The sequence below is a fragment of the Elgaria multicarinata genome, chromosome 10 (genome assembly GCF_023053635.1).
Source record: "Elgaria multicarinata webbii isolate HBS135686 ecotype San Diego chromosome 10, rElgMul1.1.pri, whole genome shotgun sequence".
NCBI lineage: Eukaryota > Metazoa > Chordata > Lepidosauria > Squamata > Anguidae > Elgaria > Elgaria multicarinata.
The window spans coordinates 25775172-25781898 of NC_086180.1; positions in this window are offsets into that span (position 1 = coordinate 25775172).

Consider the following 6727-nt stretch of genomic DNA (forward strand, 5'->3'; position numbering starts at 1 on the left):
GACGGGTTTTGCAGTTCCCATGAGCACCTAGGACCAGGAATAGGATTACAGGGTCTGAGGCTTATAGTAGATTCCAGTTACAAAGGGCTCCCATTTTATAGCAGTTTTTAATCAAAGATATAAAACACAGTCTAACTTATAAAACTGTGATTCCTGGCTTTCCCCCTCCTTTCACTTGTCTGCACTGTTCTGATGTGCAAGTTTGAATGTTTTTGGAGAACCCCTGAAATCCAAGTGAACCCCTAAAATCCAACTTCTTGTTGTCGTCATCATCATCATCTTATGTGAGAATGATAACTAATGGAGGTTTGGGTGGAATATATGATATTACAGGAATCACTGTAGTGATTCCTGTTGTTAAGGCCGATGAGTAAGTTGAGCATTCCACCATTATATTTATTTAGCGGGGGGGGGGGAGGGGAACCTAGGACCCTAAAATGAAAAATATTTCAGGAATCTTTCTGAAACGCGGGGTACTGCCAGAAAGAAATGCTGGCTTTACATTCCCTGCGCGTTTCAGGGAGATTCCTGAAATATTGAGGTCTGGGTGGGAGTTTAAAGGAGAAAAAGGGAGAGAAACTCTGTCCGTCACAATCTGCTTTGTTTTCCTCAGAGGTGGCGACTTTTTTTTTGCGCACTCGTAGCGCAAAAGGGGAAGCCTCCCGGTGGAATCCAAAAACAGGATTAAATTCCCCTATCCATCCGATTGATGGAATGGCCTTTCTTTTTTCAAAAGACCGTTCCATCAATTTTTAATTAATTTTTAAAATCCCCATGTTTCTCAATGGGGAATCTGATAAGCTCACGCATGCGCGTGAGCATCAGAATCCCCAGAGGGAAACGGAGAGCAGGGAGAGCGCGACGGGCCAGGTAAGTGGGGTTAGGGGAGCTTGCCTGGAGCCGCTGCTGCATTCGTGCAGCGGCGGGCCCAGGCGTAGCGGGGGGGGGGAAATCGGGGGGGGAGAAGTCGCCCCCCACCCCCCGGTTTCACCTTGTCCGTCGGCTGCAGCCCGGGGTTTCAATTGAGCGCCCGGCTGCACCCGAAAGCAAGCCGGGCGCTCACTTGAAACCCCGGGCTGCAGTCGACTTGGGCGGAGGGGGGGGAGGAGAGGGGCCCCCGCGTCGCTGGGGTGGGGGTGCGGGGGGACCTTCCCTAGCCTCGCCGCAGCTCGAACTGCGGCGGCGAGGGCAGGGAAGAGCCGCGCCGCTGGTGTGTGTGTGTGTGTGTGTGTGTGTGAGAGAGAGAGAGAGAGAGATTGATTCCCTGGTCTCCGCTGCTGCCAACCGCGGCAGCGGCCGGAGGCTAGGGAGTCAATCACTCACTCACTCACTCACACACACACGCAGCCGACTTGGGCGGGGGAGAGGGGGAAGAAGAGGAAGGACTTCCCTTACCTTCCTCTTGCTGCTCTGGTGGGGAAATGGGCTTCCCCGACGGAAACGGAAGTGACGGCACTTCTGTTTCCGGCAGGGAAGCCCATTTCCCCACCAGAGCAGCAAGAGGAAGGTAAGGGAAGTCCTTCTTCTCCCACGGCGCGCGCGCGCGCGCGCGCGCGTGTGTGTGTGTGGGGGGGGGGGGTGTGGGGGAGTGTTGGGGGTGTTGTGTGTGTGTGGGTGGGTGTGTGGGGTGTGTGTGGGGGGTGGAGTGTGTGTGTGGGGTGTGTGTGGGGTGTGTGGGGGGGTGGGGAGGTGTGTGGGGGGTGTGTGTGGGTGGAGGTGTGTGTGGGGTGGGGTGGGGTGTGGGGGGGTGGATGTGTGGGTGTGTGTGGGGGATGTGGGGGGGTGGTGTGTGTGGTGTGTGTGGGTGGAGGTGTGTGTGTGGGTGGGTGGTGCGTGTGTGTGTGGAGTGTGTGTGTGGGTGTGGGGTGTGTGGGGGTGGTGTGTGTGGGTGGGGTGTGGGGGTGTGGGGGTGGGGTGTGTGGGTGGGTGTGGGTGTGTGGGGTGTGGGTGTGTGTGTGGGGTGGGGTGGGGTGTGGGGGGGTGGATGTGTGGGTGTGGGTGGGGGATGTGGGGGGGGGTGTGTGTGGTGTGTGTGGGTGGAGGTGTGTGGGTGGGTGGGTGAGGTGTGTGTGGAGTGTGTGTGTGGGTGGGGGGTGTGGGTGGGTGGTGTGTGTGGGGTGTGTGTGTGGGGTGTGTGTGTGGGTGGGGTGTGTGTGTGTGGGTGGGGGTGGGGGTGGGGTGTGGGGGTGGGGTGTGTGGGGTGTGTGGGTGTGTGGGGTGTGGGTGTGTGTGGGTGTGTGGGATGTGGGTGTGTGTGTGTGTGTGGGGTGTGTGTGGGGTGGGGTGGGGTGTGGGGGGGTGGATGTGTGGGTGTGGGTGGGGGATGTGGGGGGTGGGTGTGTGGTGTGTGTGGGTGGAGGTGTGTGTGTGGGTGTGTGGGGTGTGGGTGTGTGTGGAGTGTGTGTGTGGGTGGGGGGTGTGGAGAACCTGGTGAAATCCCCTCTTCGTCACAACAGTTAAAGCTGCAGGAACCCTGCCATCTTGACCAGATACAAAAGAGGCAAGGCTCCTGCGACTTTAAATGTTGTGTTGAAGAGAGAATTTCACCAGGTGCTACATGCATACAAATGACACCTGCTGAAATTCCCTTTTCTATGCAACTATTAAGCAAACAGGAGCCCTGTACTCTTTTGCATATGGCCTCCCTAGCCACATGAAAAGGAAGACAGGGCTCCTGCATTTTTAACAGTTGCCTAGAAAAGGGGATTTCAGCAGGTGTCATTTGTATATATGGAGAACCTGGTGAAATTCCCTCTTCGTCACAACAGTTAAAGCTGCAGGAACCCTGCCATCTTGACCAGATACAAAAGAGGCAAGGCTCCTGTGACTTTAAACATTGTGATGAAGAGAGAATTTCACCAGGTGCTACATGCATACAAATGACACCTGCTGAAATTCCCTTTTCTAGGCAATGCACTCTGCCCATGTTCATAGAATCGTAGAATAGCAGAGTTGAAAAGGGGGCCTATGAGGGCATCTAGTCCATCCCACTTCTTAATGCAGGAATTTAGCTGGCAGTTAGGGAGAACTTCCTCCCTCCAGTTATCGTTGCATGTTTGGCTCACATCAGCCACAGGCAATGCACTCTGCCCATGTTCATAGAATCGTAGAATAGCAGAGTTGAAAAGGGGGCCTATGAGGGCATCTAGTCCATCCCACTTCTTAATGCAGGAATTTAGCTGGCAGTTAGGGAGAACTTCCTCCCTCCAGTTATCGTTGCATGTTTGGCTCATATCAGCCACAGGCAATGCACTCTGCCCATGTTCATAGAATCGTAGAATAGCAGAGTTGAAAAGGGGGCCTATGAGGGCATCTAGTCCATCCCACTTCTTAATGCAGGAATTTAGCTGGCAGTTAGGGAGAACTTCCTCCCTCCAGTTATCGTTGCATGTTTGGCTCACATCAGCCACAGGCAATGCACTCTGCCCATGTTCATAGAATCGTAGAATAGCAGAGTTGAAAAGGGGGCCTATGAGGGCATCTAGTCCATCCCACTTCTTAATGCAGGAATTTAGCTGGCAGTTAGGGAGAACTTCCTCCCTCCAGTTATCGTTGCATGTTTGGCTCACATCAGCCACAGGCAATGCACTCTGCCCATGTTCATAGAATCGTAGAATAGCAGAGTTGAAAAGGGGGCCTATGAGGGCATCTAGTCCATCCTACTTCTTAATGCAGGAATTTAGCTGGCAGTTAGGGAGAACTTCCTCCCTCCAGTTATCGTTGCATGTTTGGCTCACATCAGCCACAGGCAATGCACTCTGCCCATGTTCATAGAATCGTAGAATAGCAGAGTTGAAAAGGGGGCCTATGAGGGCATCTAGTCCATCCCACTTCTTAATGCAGGAATTTAGCTGGCAGTTAGGGAGAACTTCCTCCCTCCAGTTATCGTTGCATGTTTGGCTCACATCAGCCACAGGCAATGCACTCTGCCCATGTTCATAGAATCGTAGAATAGCAGAGTTGAAAAGGGGGCCTATGAGGGCATCTAGTCCATCCCACTTCTTAATGCAGGAATTTAGCTGGCAGTTAGGGAGAACTTCCTCCCTCCAGTTATCGTTGCATGTTTGGCTCACATCAGCCACAGGCAATGCACTCTGCCCATGTTCATAGAATCGTAGAATAGCAGAGTTGAAAAGGGGGCCTATGAGGGCATCTAGTCCATCCCACTTCTTAATGCAGGAATTTAGCTGGCAGTTAGGGAGAACTTCCTCCCTCCAGTTATCGTTGCATGTTTGGCTCACATCAGCCACAGGCAATGCACTCTGCCCATGTTCATAGAATCGTAGAATAGCAGAGTTGAAAAGGGGGCCTATGAGGGCATCTAGTCCATCCCACTTCTTAATGCAGGAATTTAGCTGGCAGTTAGGGAGAACTTCCTCCCTCCAGTTATCGTTGCATGTTTGGCTCACATCAGCCACAGGCAATGCACTCTGCCCATGTTCATAGAATCGTAGAATAGCAGAGTTGAAAAGGGGGCCTATGAGGGCATCTAGTCCATCCCACTTCTTAATGCAGGAATTTAGCTGGCAGTTAGGGAGAACTTCCTCCCTCCAGTTATCGTTGCATGTTTGGCTCACATCAGCCACAGGCAATGCACTCTGCCCATGTTCATAGAATCGTAGAATAGCAGAGTTGAAAAGGGGGCCTATGAGGGCATCTAGTCCATCCCACTTCTTAATGCAGGAATTTAGCTGGCAGTTAGGGAGAACTTCCTCCCTCCAGTTATCGTTGCATGTTTGGCTCACATCAGCCACAGGCAATGCACTCTGCCCATGTTCATAGAATCGTAGAATAGCAGAGTTGAAAAGGGGGCCTATGAGGGCATCTAGTCCATCCCACTTCTTAATGCAGGAATTTAGCTGGCAGTTAGGGAGAACTTCCTCCCTCCAGTTATCGTTGCATGTTTGGCTCACATCAGCCACAGGCAATGCACTCTGCCCATGTTCATAGAATCGTAGAATAGCAGAGTTGAAAAGGGGGCCTATGAGGGCATCTAGTCCATCCCACTTCTTAATGCAGGAATCCACCTGGGATTCATCACAACATTTAAAGTCACAGGAGCCTTGCCTCTTTTGTGTCTGGTCAAGAGGGCAGGGCTCCTGCAGCTTTAAATGTTGTGATGAAGAGAGAATTTCACCAGGAGGTGCATGCATACAAATGACACCTGCTGAAATTCCCTTTTCTATGCAACTGTAAAAGAGGCAGGAGCCTTGTACTCCTTTGCATATGGTCACAAGGTGGGGCTGGTGACTCCGATGTCAGTGGGTCTATGAATCCGTGGTATATGCATAGGATTGTAGGATTTTATGTCTAACCTTGCATAGGATTGTAGGATTTATGTACCCACAGATTCATAGCCCCACCGACATTGGAGTCACCAGCCCCCTGCCCCTGTGACCATATGAAAAGGAGCACAGGGCTCCTGTATCTTTAACAGTTGCATAGAAAAGGGAATTTCAGCAGAGGGGAACCTGGTGAAGTTCCCTCTTCATCACACCAGTTAAAGGTGCAGGAGAAAAATATATTTTTTACTTAATTAACATTAAAGAATGCACAATGGTTGTGCATTCTTTAATGTTAATTAAGTAAAAAATATAAATTTTTTACAGTTATATTTATAAATATAAATTTCAGCAGATATCATTTGTATATATGGAGAACCTGGTGAAATTTCCTCTTCATCACAACAGTGAAAGCTGCAGGAGCCTTGCCCTCTTTTAAATGGAGTCACTCTAGTACAGCTCCTGCAGATTTCACTGCTGTGATGAAGAGGGAATTTCACCAGGTGCTGCATGAATACAAGTGACACCTGCTGAAATTCCCTTTTCTATGCAACTGTAAAAGATACAGGAGCCCTGTACTCCTTTGCATATGGTCACAAGGTGGGGCTGGTGACTCCGATGTCAGTGGCTCTATGAATCCGTAGGTATATGCATAGAATTGTAGGATTTTATGTCTAACCTTGCATAGGATTGTAGGATTTATGTACCCATGGATTCACTGACATCGGAGTCACCAGCCCCCTGCCCGTGACCATATGAAAAGGAGCACAGGGCTCCTGTATCTTTAACAGTTGCATAGAAAAGAGAATTTCAGCAGTTGTCATTTGTATATATGGAGAACCTGGTGAAATCCCCTCTTCATCACAACAGTGCAAGCTGCAGAAGCCGTGACCTCTTTTGTATCTGATTACTCTAGTATAGCTCTTGCAGCGTGCACTGTTCTGATGAAAAGGGAATTTCACCAGGTGTCATTTGTATATATGGAGAACCTGGTGAAATCTCCTTTTCATCACAACAGTGAAAGCTGCAGGAGCTATACTAAAGTAACCGCATTTAAAAGAGGGAAGGGCTCATTATCCTTTACAAAAAGCCATGAAATTCAATGAACAAAAAACCTACGGTTTATAAAACAATGTTAAGGCCCTACACTTTTCCACCAAGCACCAAAAAGCGGGGAAATTGGGAGTTAAGGCTCGCCAGCCTTAACGCCACATCCTCCCTAAGGAGGCAGAAAGTACCAGTGAAATTCTCATTCTGCCAAAGCAGATAAACCATGAGGACAGGATGGAGAATAGGATATGCAGAGGTGACTGTGGGGTTGTGGAAAACTGATGACGAACAACTTAGAGCCACCTACTTCTTTTTTTGTTTAGAGCAGCCCTTCCCCAACCTGGTGCCCTCCAAAGATGTTGGACTGCGACGACGGAGCAGGTAAGAAACCCCAC